The sequence below is a fragment of the Hibiscus syriacus genome, unplaced genomic scaffold (assembly GCF_006381635.1).
Source record: "Hibiscus syriacus cultivar Baekdansim isolate YM2019G1 unplaced genomic scaffold, ASM638163v2 tig00112468_pilon, whole genome shotgun sequence".
Lineage (NCBI taxonomy): Eukaryota > Viridiplantae > Streptophyta > Magnoliopsida > Malvales > Malvaceae > Hibiscus > Hibiscus syriacus.
This window is the reverse complement of record NW_024063338.1, coordinates 24481-41847: the sequence shown is the minus strand read 5'-3', so window position 1 is coordinate 41847 and position 17367 is coordinate 24481. Positions and strand designations below refer to the sequence as shown.

At 32.7% G+C, this 17367-nt stretch overlaps 1 pseudogene; it reads right to left on the bottom strand.

The window, feature by feature from the left end:
- Positions 1-9465: 9465 nt before the first annotated feature.
- LOC120179807 lies at positions 9466-11718 on the bottom strand (annotated as a pseudogene).
- Positions 11719-17367: the final 5649 nt, after the last annotated feature.

The window sequence follows — 17367 nt, the reverse complement described above, 5'->3', positions numbered from 1 at the left end:
TTGTTTTTGTGGTTTAGAATATAAATTTGTTTTATTTATTTTATGATTTTGGATATGTTGCTTTGATTTGGATTTTTAGAACTTCTAATTTCAAGTTGAACATCTAATTTTTTTAAAATTTTCAAGGCTTCTTGTGAAAAGCGTTTTCAATGGTCTCGATCAGTGCTAGTTTTTCTTCATTGTTTTAGTTCTTGTTTTGATATTATAAACAGTAAAAGTGAATGGGGATGGTTTAATCTTTATCTTGGGCACTCAACCTTGCTTAGTTCAATGACTTTGAGACTTAATTCTTAGGATTACTTTTCGCGTGCTACTGATTTTCTAGGAGCTGCTATGGGTGTTGTTTGTTCATGTTCGAGACTACTTCAGAATTAAAGTGAGAATAATGTTTGGATTGTTTGTTCAAGTTCATTAAAGTTGATATGTCGATAGTGTATTTGATAAGTTGATGGAACACTTTCAATTGTTTTGATTCAAATATGTAGCTTGCAACCACAACATCTTTATTGTCGTTATCGTAACTTCATGATTATTCTCTGAATAATGCTTCAAAATTACAAAGAAAGTTAGTGTAACAAAGAAAGTCATTGAAACCAACTTTGTGGAAGCGCCACCAGTAATTGTAAGATCGACATTTTTGGTTATTGGAGTAGCTATATGTTGTTAGCTCTACTAGATTTTTGCTATGTATTTGATTTGCTTGTGTTGTGCTACATAGTTGGTTGCATACACATATTTATTTACGGAATAGTTAATCAGGTGGGAAACTTAAGATTTATCTACGAGCTTCAGCATTGCAACAACATGAAATTTTTGGAAAAGGACGAGAATAATAAAGAAATGTTTAGAGCATATTAATGAGTTAATGAGGTGGGGTTTCCTTTGTAAGTTTTTTTTTCTTGATTCAATTTTTTCTTATAAAATTGTTTGTTTAGCTGGGTGTGAATATAAACTGATCTTGGGTGTTTTGAGGTCCTACAAGACTGTTGGTTTTGATTGTAATGGCTTATAACCATATTCGATTAGAGCAATAAAAGGTTAGTTTGTCTTGAGAAAAATTAGTAGTACATACACCTATGGCTATTATGGTACTATCTATACGCTTCTGATATGATACATATTCAAAAATTTAAAAAAATTATACATTATATTCAAAATTTTATAAGATATAATTTTATAATAATAAAATTAATTTAATAAAACTAAAAAATAAGAAAATTCATAAAATATGAATGCTTGTTTATAGAAAATAAATTTTGGAAATTGTTTTCAGAAAACTCAACCAAACAACGAAAAACATTTTACATTGCAATGTCCAACACTAAATGGACACTAAATAAACATTTTCATGAATGCTAAATGAACACGTTCGTGAACATTTAAATGAATATGTTCGTGAATATTAAATGAAAATTTAAATGAACACGTTTGCGAACATTAAACAAACATGTTCGTGAACAATAAATAAATGAACAAGAACACCTTCAAAAATAAATAAATTAACGTGAACACGTTCAAAAATAAATAAACAAACAAGAACACAATATTAAAAATTTAAATGAACACCAATTAAAAATGAATACATTCAAAAGTAAACAAATAGACGTGAAAGTAACCTTGTTTGTTCAAGCTCGGTTTAGATCTAGGAAAAACCCCTTTGGCCTTCACGAACAAGAAGTTGAGTATAAAATAGGGGTTGCGGATGCCACGGACGTTACGTAACGCGTTGCGGCTGTCGCTGAAGTGATTTCTTCCTCAAAAATCACAATACTTATAAAATATTATATTTATACATTTTACAACTATATTTTAATATTCTAATATTCATATACTCTTTTAATATTTTATTTTAAAAACAAAAATTTAATTTCATAAATAAAAATGGATTAAAAACAAATATAAACCTTACAAGTACTATTATGCTAGATAATAAGTAATAACAATTATAATTTTGATGACTAATTTATAAATAATCTCATTAAAAATTATTGGGATTATTGAAGCTCAAATGATCAACTGAAAAGGTGCCAAGAAGGAGTGAATTTGCCTTTTGAAATTTTAGGTATGAAGTAAAAGGAGATAGACAATTTACACAAGGATTTATAGTGGTTCGACTTCTAAACCAAGTCTACATCTACTACCTTAGCTACGCACAAAGAATTTTCTAACAAATTCACTAATTTTTCTTTCTTTTTCTAGGCTCAAGAGCAACCTTTACAAATCCCTATCTTTTCAAAGGCTAAGATAGAATCATTCCCTTTTTACAAAAAGATAAAAGATATAAACAAGAAAAAGCTCATAAGGTAGATGTTTACAAGAATTAAGCTCACAAGAAAACAAAATAAAAATTTGCATTGAGCTCAAACACTTATGTAGACGAGAAAAGGGAAAATAAAGAGTGAAAGAGCTTTTCTCTTGATTTCTATTGCTTGGATAGGTGTTGTAACCTTCTTCAAGTGTCATCAACTTGTTTTTATATGTTGGAATGAGTTTGTGGCAGTTTCTAGCCGTTGGAGATGAATTTTCTATAAAAATAAAACTGCCCAGAACATAGAGTATCGGTACTCCTTTAATGAGTATCGGTATTATCTTTGTATATTTAAATAAACTACCCATTAAAGACCGTTGGGCTCGACCAGTATCGATACTAGGGTTCATGTTTTTGATACCACTGTGTAAAGTACTATTAGTATCCCTTGAGTATCGGTACCAAAAGAGTATCATTACTACTCTTACATTTGGTATTGCTACCACATGAACAATATCGATATTGTTCATGTAGTATCGATACTGTAAGAACAATATCGGTACTACAAGAACAATATCGGTAAAACTGTTTTGTGTTCAAATTCTAGTTTAATGGACTTTGAATTATTTTTGAGAACTTTGAACAAATTCAATCAAGTCCAATAACATGTCTTAATTTGTTATATCAAAATATTATAAAACATGGTTCAACAATATCCCTTTTTTGATATAACAAAACATTGGAAAAATTATTTTTGGCAAAACTCACTCTTAATAAAACATTTCATGAAAATGAGAAATATTTAGAAAATAATAAAGCTCCCCTTTTTTCATTGAGAAATTGAATTTTTCAAATATATACTTCTCCCCCTTTTGTTATATAAAAAACAATTCAACTTTAAGGTTCAAACTAAAATGGAGAGTAAGTAGTTTTAAATCATAAAGTCATTTGAAAGATCAAAGTTGCTCCTCAATAAAAGCATTCCATAAAATTTTGAAACAAAAGCCTAATACTTAAAAGAATATTGAATTTCAATAAGATAAGAATGAAAACACATCAGTAGCACAAGAAATTCAATAAATTCAAGTCAAACATACTTTATGCAATATCAACAATTTAGGCATTAAAACTCATGCATAAAACATTTCAAAATGTTATGTATTTAATATAAATATCAATTGTTAGAGAGATATCATAGAAAATAAAGAAAATATGCATAAACATTTAAAGATCTTAGGTCAAAAGAAAAAAAATAAACATTTAAAACACAACTTGACCAAAAATAAACATTATGATGAACTAGAATTTTTATAAAATCATTTACCTTAAAAAAATGTTCATCATAACATATTTTCAACATATATGAGATAGCAAACAACATGTTATCATTCACGCTCAATATTCATCCATGCATAAAATCAATAGGCAACCAATATACAAAATTTAAAAAACTTTAAGGTTAGATGTTAGCCATCATTCTTTTGTGTGACTAGAACATTTGAAATTATTTACCTTTGTCGCCATTGCTCCAACACGCCTACATGACGCATTCATTTGGATTTTGGTACCCAAATTGCTTTGGGTCCTAGAAGTTTAGTACCAATGTCTAGTTCTCAAATGAACCCATATTTGTCTAATTTTAAAAGATTTTCCTTTCTTTATAAGACAAGTATATACATTGTGATCATGAAAATGACAATGTGAGCATTTTGTCATTTTTAAAATAGATGAATTATTTTTAGAAATGATTTCTTTTTCTTTTGTTAAGCATTCAAGCTTAACTTTCAAATAAAGATTTATTTTCCTAAATCTTCAATTTTAATTTTTGAAAACTCAAAATCATTTTCCAAAATTTCATTTTATTTTTCAAAATCTAATTTTGCTTTCAAAAGAAATTTATTTTTCAACTTTAAATTTTGAAATCAATTTCTTATATTTGGACTTCTGGTCTCAAATTCAAAATATAATTCATCATAGGGAACTTGTAACTCTTTAAAAGAATAAGAGTTTAATTCACTAAAGTTAGAAGTTATCATTGAATCTTCTTTGATGGCCATGAGGCATAGATTGGCTGCTTTATCTTCATAATTGGAGTCATCATCATCACTCCATACCGCCAAAAATGCCTTCTTCTTACTCGATCCCTTATTCTTTAGGAGGAGACAACCATTCTTGACATGCCTCATTCTTTGACATTCGAAGCATACTGGGGGACCCTTCTGTTTGCTTGATTCATGTTTCACTTCCTTAGAAGTCATAAATCTCTTGAATCTTCCATTCTTTTACATCTTCATCCACTTCTTCACTTGAGTCTTGATTACTCTTATTGGTGGAAGGCAACTCCTACCTCATTCTTTTTCGTGTTTTTCTTTCATTCATCTTCATCTTCTTATTCTTCATCATTTACCATCAACTCATGAGTGAGACGAGAACTAATAAGCTCATAAAGAGTGAGAGACTTTAGGTTCTTAGCTTCGATAATCACCATCTTCTTCGATTTCTAAGACTTTGGAAGAGAGTAAATCATCTTCCTCACAAGCTTCTTATTAGGGATGACTTCTCAAAATCCCTTGAGACTGTTGACAATCATTAAAAATCTATCAGTCATAGCTTTGATGTCTTCATCTGGTTTCATCTTGAAATTCTCATAGATATAGTTGAGAACACTGATTTTGGTTTCCCTCACTTCACCGGTTCCTTTATGAGTGACTTGGAGCTTGTCCCATATCTCATTGGAATTTAAACAAGAGGAGACTCTTCAATATTCATTCGGGCCTAATGCACAAAATAGAATGTGCATTGTCTTTGCATTGAGTTGGAACTTTTTTTTCTCTATCACTCTAATCATCTATCTCATTGGTTGAAGTAGAGTATCCCTTCATAATAGAGTTCCAAGATCGTTGGCTTAAATAAAGAGCATCATCTTATTCTTCCAATAGGCATAATTTGCACCATTGAAATAAGGTGTCTTGTTGACCCGTTGAGAGTCTTCAATGTAATAGGAGCCGAAGGTTGAAGCCATCTTTTGCGTTTGATATAGAAATTGCAAGAACTCTTCAAGGATCGTCTCAAGAGGTTGTTAGAACTTTTAATGAGTCAAGTTTTGATACCAATTGTTGGGATTATTAAAGCTCAAATGATCAACCGAACAAGTGATAAGAGGGGTTAAATTGACATTTAAAAAATTTTAGGTATGAAGTAAAAAGAAATAGAAAATTTTCACAAAGATTTATATTGGTTCGACTTCTAAACCAAGTCTACATTTACTACCTTAGCTCCACACTAAGGATTTTCTAACAAATTCACTAATTTGTTGTTTCTTTTTCTAGGCTCAAGAGTAATATTTACAAATCCCTATCTTTTCAAAGGCTAAGATAGAACCACTCCCCTTTTAAAAATAGATAAAAGATGTAAACAAGAAAAACCTCATAAGGTAGATGTTTACAAGAATTAAGGTCACAATAAAACAAAATAAAGATTTGCAATGAGCTCAAACACTTATGTACAAGAGAAAAGGGAAAATAAAGAGTGAAAGGGTTTTTCTCTTGATCTCTATTGCTTAGATATGTGTTGTAACCTTCTTCAAGTGTCCTCAACTTGTTTTTATTTATTGGAATGAGTGTGGCCATTTTTAGCCGTTGGAGGTGTTTTGGAGCTATTGGGGATGAATTTTCTGCAAAAATAAAACTACCCAGAACAGGGAGTATTGATACTCCTTCAACGAGTATCAGTACTAGCTTTTTAATATTTAAATAAAGTACCCATTAAAGATCGTTGGGCTCGACCAATATCGATACCACTGTGTAAAGTAGTATCGATACCCCTTGAGTATCGATACCAATTTTGCATTATAGAATTTGAATAATTTGGAAAACAAATAGTAATATCAATACTACCAAGAGAGTATCGATACCTCTCTTATCTTTGATATCGGTACCACATGAAAAATATCGATATTGTTTATGTAATATCAATACTGTAAGAACAATATCGATAATATGTACCCATAAATTATTTTGTGTTCAAATTATAGTTTAATGGACTTTGAATTATTTTTGAGAACTTTGAAGAAATTAAATGAAGTCCAAAAACATTTTGCCTTAATTTGTTAAATCAAAATATTATAAAACATGGTTCAACAAAAACATATCAAAGTTCTCGTATTTTAACATAAAAAAATTCATTTTACATAACTTAAAAAGAAAAAAAATACATAAATAAAAATATAAAATTTATATTTCTTATAATTCACCAACAAAACGAATGAAGTGACAAATCTAAAGCATTTCCATCTTCATCATTGTCATGGTTTTGATTATTCCAATTCTATGTAAGACATCACATTGTGTGCATCATAAGATGCATCATTGGTAAGAAACATGTTGTCTGGTAAATGATGATAAAAAAAATCCATAACTTAGATATTGTTCAAGGCAAGGTGGATAATATGCATTTGGTCGGTTGGAATGAGCCCTGAGATGATTCATTAATTTCATTATCATTTGTAGCTAAACTATATGATGATGAACCTACAAATGAATCATAAAAGTGTTCCCTCATCCTCCTATGAGTTCTATCATCCTCATCTTTTCTATTTTGCAAACCAATAGATACATTTGTTTCATACAAACCTGAATCATTAACATAAGGATATCTAGACGTACCTTGATCTCCATAAAAATAATTGTGCCAATATTCTGGTTTGTACATACCTTCATTATCACTACCATCATCATCACCACCACCATCATCATCACCATCACTTGACATCAATAATTGAACACTTTCATCATTAGATGGAGCAGGTGAAATGTCATGCATATCTTCACCTTGAGTTTCTTCATCAGATTCATTAAGTAACTATTCAGTCAACCATGAGAAATTTTGTTCACTGTCAAGCATATCATCTTCTCTTTCTTCAATCCATGCATTTAGTGTATCGTCTTTTTCAAAAATATTATCAAGATTAATCGGATTAAAATTCCTTTCTAGCTCTTGTGCATTTTTTTCTTTTCAGTTGTCTTAGCTTCAATTTCATACTATAATGGACATAAACCAATTTTTGAAGCTTTTTATGCTTGAGCCTATTTCTCTTCTTTGCATGGATCAAACTTTGCGCTTACAATTTGAAGAAGTTGTTTGACTCAAAGCTTTGACAACGATGCGCTGAAGTTGAGGTGCACAATTTCCATAATTAATCCAACATTCAGCTAAAAAGCATAAATATTAAGGTATAATTCATAAAGTAATTATAAATATATCATCATTATCTACAAAACTATAGAGATTGAATTCTTTTTTTTTACCAGGGCTAGTCTTCAAAATTGCAGCTTAAGCTAATGGTGTTCCAAAAGAACCCATTTTATCTCGATATAGCAATAACTAAAAATAAATGGATTAGTAGTTAAAACATGATCATTTATAAGTTTTCTCAACAATTTAAGTATATACAATACATAACTGGTTCATTGCCAAAATTTGATCATTCAAGCTGGGCTCTATTATTTTTTATGACATTTCTAACCCTATTCATGGTTTCATAAATCACGTCACTTGTGGAATTACCTCCATATAGAAATTATAGATTTCAGAAATATCCTATATAAAAATAATATAATAAATATTTAAACAAGATATCACAATTTAAATTTAAAGTTTTATAACGCACCAGCATAATGTAAATCATTATAAAGTTGATTACTCCATTGCTTATAAATTATTTCTCAATATTTATGATAAAAACCACAATATCTTCGAGTCGTCAATTTTACTCTATCCATAGCTTCATGAATAAAACACATAGTTGTTTTTCATCACCATCACAAATCCTTAATACTTTAACCAACAATACTTTGATCTTTAAGACATCACCTGCCTTTTTCCAAAATTGAGTGAAATTAATGACTTGTATCATCTCTTATCCAGTTAGTTTTCTTGCATACTTGGACCTTTTCCATTTTGAAGAAGTCATCATTTCTTTGAATGCTTGTTTTCTTCTAACAATGCTCTCAAAATCAATGAAATTGGTAGCAAATTAGTAATCCCAGACCATAAGAGTTCTATACCTTTGGTATACCTCTTGATATAATCAATCGTCCATGTATGATTGCATATGAAAGAAATGATATTTTTTTGCTTGATCTAAGATATTTTTCCCATCTTTTTGTTATCAATTTCTTCCAAAATAAGATCCAGACAATTAGCAGAGGTGCCTTCTCTTTTGCATCAACATCTTACCACCGGGTTTGATTGTTGCTTCATTATCTGTACCAAATTGAACAATAAATTCTTCACCAATTTCATCCACTATTTTATCCTTTATATCAAAATAATACTAAGCAGCACAAGAGGTAACACTACTAACATCAATTATTTTTTAAAGATGGTGCCTCTAGGATTATAAATCAATAAATATTACTTGAGTTATTAAATTAACTATCGAAGAGAGGCAGACTAACAATTGAACTATGATGTGAAATTTCTCTCACATCCCAACATTGAATTGAGGCAGACTAATAATTGAATCCATTCGAATATCACCAAATAGTCACAAACAAGGTCATATGTTAATCATTGTAGGATACAAATAATATTCGAATAAAACATTTTGAATTATAGAATCGAATGAAAAAAGTCAACCTACCTAATCAAAGCAATATATGTCAACGATTAACTCGAGTCGAATTATATACTATTGAAAATAGATGACTGAAAATAGTTGACTGAAAATAGAGAAATAAAGAGGGGATAAAATCTTGTTACACAATGTAAAACTCTTTTTACACGAATTTAGAACTATTAGATGAGTGAAAATATATAACTGAAATTAACAATAGAAATGAGAAGATATTCACTAGATAAGATAAGAGAACATCTTTATAATCCAAATTAATATTAGATTCGGTTTAAATTCATATTTATCAATAGATGTAAAAACAGAATCGCATACGCATTGGTCAAGATGAATCGTAGAACCTCGATTGATGATTATTAGTTTCAAATACCTCACCAACCATTGTTGAAAGATGTCCAAGTAGAAACCGAGTTACTATTTAAGGCGTAATGCATTTTTTTTCTTAATAAATTAAATAAAATAAATAAGACGGTTTTTCTAGCTTAGCTATGAATGATCTACAAAATTATCAACAATATTCAAAGGTCTATCTAGTCTCATAATGCAAACTTTGGAAAACATTTAAGTCAACAAAAAGGTTTAATTAGCAGCATTCAGTGGAAGAAGCTGAGGCTATTTTTTCAAGAATTTGAACCGCTTCTTTCATGGAGGGTCTCTGCTGTTGCACAACTGATGTACAACTAAACCCTAACCTGAAGCATGTCATAATTCTTTCATGGAGGGTCTCTGCTGTTGCACAACTGATGTACAACTAAACCCTAACCTGAAGCATGTCATAATGGCCTCTACCTTCCCTTCCATGTCACCTTTTATCGCCGTGTCAGTTTCTTCCCCGGCTGAACCTGCTGGCACCGCCCTTTCATCCACCAACTCCCTGCTTGACAACACTCTCCCACTGAGAAGCTCGAGTAAAATCACGTCAAATGAGTAGACATCCCATTTGGGGTTTGGTTTGAGGCTCTTTAATGATTCTTGTGCTTGATATGGTGTGGAAGCAGCAGGTGCATGGGGGCTCGGCCTGGTTGGTGGGACGAGTGGGTCACCATCACGAGAAGCCGTGGACCGTTGGCTGTTTATGAACCTCAGTGACGAATTGTTTGGTTTATAGCCGGCGCCGTTTCGAGAGACAAGGTGGTCTAGTCCCAGATCACTTATTAAGGGCTCCATATTGGAGTCTAACAGGATGTTGCTTGGTTTGATATTGCCATGAACTTGCTTCTTTTCATGAATGTAGGCCAGTCCCCTAGCAACTCCTCTTGCAATTTTTATACGGACTTTAAGAGGTAAATGGCAAAGTGATGATGAGCCTGATCTTCCTGGTTTTCACAGAACTAAATCATGTCAACAATTTTGCTGCTAATGTGAACATGATGGGTAAAGAAGAGAGATGAGAACTTACCGTAAGCAGTGGTGCAAGAGAGGCTGCCATTGGAGACATAATCATAGATAACAAGCTTCTCAGTATCTCCCCAGTAAAACCCACGGATCTTAACCAAATTTGGGTGCTTTAACTTGGCTATCATCCTAATTTGGCTTTCAAAATCTTTTAACCTCCCCACTGAACTCTCTCCTATCCTTCTCACAGCAAACGCAGTCCCGTTCTCCAGCACAGCCTTGTAAACAATGCTCGACCCACTCGTCCCCAAAATATATGCCGATGCCTTCAATAATGTCTCTAACTCCAGATCAGTTTCCCCATCCACTGTGACCAGCTTGCTTCCCTCTCCTTTCTGGTTCACATTCATGACTCCAATTTTCTCCTGCTGGTCACTGTCAGAAGTGGAAATCTCCCATGTCTCTCTGAGTTTTAACTTCATGCATGAACATGATGATGATGATGGCATTGTTGTTCCTAATTCTACATGCGTTTTCGAGACTGGCTTCGGGTTTTTTATCGACAGTGAGCTGATCGAGATGATCTTTTCGCTTCTTGAGTTGATAAACGTAAAGAATGATCATGCCGAGAATGGATACACCAGCTAAATCTGTAACAGCTATGGCTGCCATTGTGCCTGGCTTTAGAATGCCCCTTCCTCGGTGTCGAATGTTATTCGGTTCTCCAGGTGACGAGCCTGCTACTGGGGTTGAGACAATCGAGTTTGGTATCACTGCAATTGCTGGTGATATGGATTGGGACATATTTGGTGGATTCGAAAGCGTTGAAGGAACTGAACAAGTGGTTTTCAATGGCTTCCCACATAGATCAACATTACCAGAAAAGAAGTCTTTTTTCTGATGAAACAAAGATAGAGACTCCGGAATTTGGCCGGTTAAATTATTGAATGAAAGATCAACGGTGGCATTCTGAGGAAGTTGATTTGCAAACTCCGGTGATATATGCCCTGAAATCTTGTTGTACGACAAGTTCAAATAACGCAAATTACGGCCACCAAAATCTAAAGGGAGAGACTCGTTAAGCAGGTTCGATGACAGATCCAGAACTTGAACTGAATCGAAACCACTAGGTATATTACCCGAGAAATGGTTGCCCTTTAAAGACACAACAGTCAAGTTCTGCAAAGCTGTCAAGTTTTGGGGTACCTTCCCAGCCAAGGCATTATCAGAGAGATTCAAGAGCTGAAGACTAGCCATGACACCAACAGACTGTGGCCACGAACCAGAGATGACATTACTGGACAAACAGAGTACCTGAAGCTCAGTTGAGTGGAAGATGGTGCTTGGTAAAGTTCCATTAAAAACGTTGCTCGAGAGATCCAAGTGGCGAAGGTGTTGAGTACGGCCAAGGTCTTCTGAAATTGAACCAACGTCGGCTGTTCGGGAGAACCAAGCTGGTGACCCTTAACAGGTCTGGTGCTCCCGGAATCCCAAGTTCAGTTCAGGTCACTCCAGACGATATTACGTAAACGGAGTAACAATTTTTTGTTTAGTGAAAAAATGGTACGAAAAATACTTTAAAGAGTAACTCGGCAAAAAGGGAATAGTTCAGGGGAAAAATATGCATTTAAGCCTTTTAATAATTAAGAGTTTACATCTGGTCTAGTTAATTGATTGGTGGGATTGTCTCAGGAAAGGCGGGTTAATATACGGCTAATATACAGCATTACCGGATACATTAAAATGTATTTAATAAATTCGGTTTAGCGGTACCTATTATGTTGACAACTAATAATGTTTTAGGTAGAAAATATGAAAAACTATTAAAAAATTTGGTAACCGGTAAACTTTGGTTATCGGTAAGTATCTATCCTTTTTATAAAAGTGTTCATACGTTTAACATATCAGTAAATTTTACCGGTTTTGTCATAATGAATCTGGTTTTGTCATATTTTACCTGTTATATTGTAATTATCTATCCTTTTTATAAAAGTGTCCATACTTATTTCACTGTGAAATATATTTATTATTATCTTTAGTTAATATTGTTAAATTTAAAATCTAAATATTTTATAAAATATCAAAACAATCAAATAATTTTTGTGTAAATGAAATTATTAAATTAATATTGTAGGTGGAAAACATGAAACATTAAAAAAATTGAAACATAAATTACATAACTTTCAAAAAAGTATATATCATTTTTATAAAAGTGTCCAACTTATTTCACTGTTGAAAACATATTTATTATATTTGGTTAATATTGTTAAATTTAAATTCTAATATATTTTATAAAATATCAAAACAATCAAATAAAATTTTGTGTAAATTAAATTATTAAATTAATATTGTAGGTGGAAAACATGAAACCTATTAAATAAATTGAAACATAAATTACATAACTTTAAAAGCAGTTTTAAATCCTAAAAAGTGTCGATACTTTTAAAAAAATATCGATCCAAAACGATATACCAGGTAAAATATGATAAAACAGGTAACAAAATGATAAAACCGGTAAATTTAAAAGTGTCGATACGTTATATAAGGATCGACACTTTGTGAATTTAAAAGAGAAGCAGTTATAGCGCCTATAATGTGTCGATACTTAAAAAATATATCGATCCACAACGATATAACAGGTAAAAATATGATAAAACCGGTAACAAATGATAAAACCGGTAAAATGATACCGGATATATTGAAAGTGTCGATACTTTCGTAAGTACGTGTAATAAATTATCGACACTTTCAAAGAAATAGGTAATTATCCTTTCGAAAGTATCGACACCTGACATAAAAGTATCGACACTTTTGTATTTGTATCGATTAAATATAAATAACATATCCGATGAAAATATAAAGGCCATAGCTAAATATCCTCTGAAAAAGATAGAACGGACGAGTTTTTGAAATCGAAGAGTAATTGTTGTTGCATTTCAGAAGGCGTTTCTAAAGCGAAGTTTGTTTGTTTGTTGCTGCAGTCGAATCGAAAAGTATGTTGTCGAAACCCTAATTTTTTATTATTACAGTAATCGCGATAGGGTTTTTTATGTGTTGTTTGGGGTTTTGGAGTAAGGAAGCATTTGAGACCGATTGCAGGTAGAAATAGATATTCAAGGAAAAATATAAATGTCGATACTTTTATTAAATATTATAGGTAGAAATGATATTATAGGTTGTATAAATGTGCCGACACATTTTGGTGTGGCCATTCAAATTCTTTTGAAGAAAACCGTTTTACCACAAGAGTAGTTATCTATTTGTATATTGAAAAGTGTATGTAACAAATAATTTGATTTGCGTAAACTGATATATGAAGGAAAAATGGAGTCAATGGGTTGGAAAATTGTTGGTGGAGCAGATGACTTTGAAATTGAGGCCGAGACTCGAAAGCAACCAAAGGGTGGATATATGTACTTCTAGTAAGTATCAATGTCTTTTTGTTATTATTGTTGAAATGGTAATTGGATTAAGTATCGATAAACTTTAAATTGATTACAAATTTTAAATGTTAACAGTATGGCCGAATGCAAAAGGATGAAGGGAGATGGCACACAGAGCGGTTCGGTATGTAAAATGAAATTGACATTGAGTAGTATTAGTATTTAGTGCTAATGTATTGATTAAGAAACGTTTATGTTTAATATTAGGTGAAAAAAGATGTGAGGTCCAAATGGAATTCAATGAGTGATGCTGAAAAGGAACCTTACATCACACAGTCAAGGAATGATAGTAAAGAATACAAAGAACGGAGGAAAGCACATGAAAATAAGGTATTCATTAAACTTGTAAATACGTTGATACAAAATATATAAGAACTAACATTATATATTGTTAAAAAATGTAGGAAGTGTCGACAAGATGCAGCATTAAAAGGGTGAATTTATTAATTAAACACCTTAAGGAGAAGGGTCAGTTGAATGTGCTGGGAGAATAGGTTTTGGATCGTTGATCGGAGTAAGGGATCGACCTATTCGGAGGGAATTGTGTCGATCCTTGATGGCACAATTTGACGTCAGTCAATGTATGGCTAAGTATGGTGATTATTCATTCCCTCTGGGGGTATCGACTGCTGCAGACGTATTGGGGGTACAAAACAAAGGCAAAAGTGTTATAGAAGTCTGTAGGAGTAAGAACTGGAAAGCACTTGCCTTCAAATATGGTTTGAATCATAAGGTGACATATACTGAAGTTGAAGAGGATATCAAAAGTGGATCTTACTTGGGGGATGAGCTGAAGGCCCGAGTTCTATTGTACCTTGTCGGGATATTTCTTTGTCCAACGGGTGATACGTCAACGAACAAGGAATATATGAAGCTCATTTGCGATGAAGGCTTGAAGGGTGAATTCAATTGGGCTGAATATATCCATTCGAGATTGATTGAATCAATAATCACCTTTAAAAAGGGCAGCCAGAGATACCTCAAAGGGTGCATAGCAATCTTAGAGGTAAATGAGTTGAATCACTTTTTTGTGTTTTTATATAAAAATATAAATTTTATTATAAATGCAGGTTGCACTGTTCGATTTTTGGTCGGGCTGTGAGGCAGTACCGGCATATGAAAGAACCGGAGTGGCACGCATCCGTGCATGGGGGAAGGAAGAGGTGGTTAGAGTGATGGTGAAGTTGAAGTTGGATAGAGGGAATAAGCAAGAAATGGTAATAAATGTAATTAAATAATATTAAGAATATAATCAATGTCTTAATATTGTAATTTAATTTTTTGAAGGTTATTGGCAAGGATGTAGAGGAGGCAGAGGAGAAGAAAGGAGGGATGGTTGTATTGGGGGAAGAAAGGAGGCAGTGGAGGCAGTGGAGACAGAGTAACTTCGACATTTTGATGTCTGAATTGGCTGATATCAAAAAAATCCAATTTGAAATCATGCAAAGACAATCAAGAGTCGAAGAGAAACTTGATCAAGTCGTAGAGAAACTCGAGAGAGTCGAAGATACACTCGAGAGGCATAAGGGGGTAGTGGAAGGAAAAATAGATGGAGTGGTGAAAGAAGTAGAGGTGTTGAGGGGTGAAGTGGTGAAAGAAGTTGGGGTGTTAAGGGGTGATATTAAGATGGTGACGGGAGAAAAATTTGAGGGAGTGGTGAAGGAGGTTGTTGATTTGAGGAGTGAACTTACGGGGTGAAGGGGGTGGTTGATAAATACTCGGATGAAGGAGCTCAATTGAAGGGTGAAATAAAAGATATGAAGAGCTATGTAGAAAAAAGTACGATGAACTGAAAAATATGAAGAAGAAAAAGGGAGGAGGAAGAAGAAGAGATGGAAGAAATGAGGAGGAAGGAAGTCGATGTCATTTATACACCGGAGAGTGTTATAGCAGCAGTTTTGGATTCGGAATGTCCTGCACCCCAGAAGAAGAAGCAGAAGGTAAGTTTAATAAAAGAATACTTAATTTGATTTTATTATGTTGTTGTGACAAAAATTTGTATGCAAAATTGTAGGTTGAAAAAGCGGATATTCCAACCGGAATTGATGACATCGAAGCTGCAATTTGTGATTATTATGGAATAGCGAGTTAGAATCGGGGTAAGTGAAATATATTGTTTTGTGAGTGATATTTAAATATTTCATGACAAGATATTAATCCTAATGATTCATACAGATATTCTGTAATATCAATGGGAAATCAATTCGCTACTGTATACGACGTTGCAACGTTGAAGCCTACGGAATGGGTTGGCGGTGTGGTAAGTAGAAAGTAGAAAATAAATAAAACTTATTGAATATGTTCTGATTGTGTAATTAATTTTGTTAGGTTATCGATTTGCTCGCCTGGACCATATGCTACGATTCTCAAAAGTCACACCGGAGGATTGGCTACCTTCCATACCTCTTAGTGGTGAGTTAAATTAATAAATATTGAAAAGTAGTGTTATAGACGGCAAATTAATAATGTTTGTTGCGTAATTACAGCAACAGGCGTTGGAAGCCAACAACAAAGAAAGTGTTGAGAATATTTCTACCTTCTGGGGTGTCATATTGGATAACTATGTGAAATTCACCGACTGTGAGAAGGTAAGACACCATACCAATTGCAAATGATGTTTTCGGATATAGAATGTTGAATTTTGTCAAATTGGGTGTGAAATTTGTTGCAGATAATGATCACAATAAACTACCATAATTCACATTGGTATCTGTTGGTGTTGGATATGGTAGATCATGTTGTAACAATATATGATAGTATGTTTACAACTGAAGCAGCTAAACAGAGAGTAAAGGATGCTAAGAGATTGGTATGTATGTATGTATGAAAGGACATTATGTAAATTATAATGCATAATTTTTTTGGTGCATAACTTCTTCTATTTTAATGCAGATTAAAATATTAGATTCTTATAATAAGAAACGCATTTGGGTTGAGTCATGTGGATCTCTAGGAAAGTATCCCTTGAAAAATTTCAAATTTGTGGAGCATAAGAAGAATAAGCAATTGAATGGGTATGAGATGTTATCACAAATAGAAAGCTTAATTTTATGCAGTATTCATCATAATTGACATGTGTGGTTTTCAAATTTTGTAACAGATATGATTGCGGCATGTATGTGATGATGTGGATGGAATCGATCGGTTCTACAGGGGCAACTGGTGATTTTATAAGTGGATAGAAAAAATTGTTTGTGGTAAAATTGTTAAAAGTCGTAGATTGAATGCTGTAGTTGACAATACTTAACGTTCTGACAATTTGAATATAGGTTGTTGGAGACTGGGATCGATCGCGAGTATTAAACGATCTCGTAAGCCACAATCAAAATGAACGAAGACAGGAGATAACAAAAGCTGCAATATTACATAAGAATAACAAAAGGATGCAATGATGTAAATGTTGAGTTAATTTTGTATAAGATTTATAATTTTGTATACGATTTATATTTTTGTATGTGAATATAATTATGAATGAGATGAGAAAAGTTAGCAGTATGTTGTTGTACATGTTTCTTATACACATTAAGGGTCATGTCGATACTTGGAAGTAAAAGGCAAATTTACAATATGGCCAACAGGGTGCACCCATAAAGTGTCGATCCATATATAAAAAAGTGTCAATCCCAAAAACATCGAAAACCAAAAGTATAATGTAATATGTAATTTTTCAATCTAACCGGTACAATTATACCGGTTTATGAGAGAAT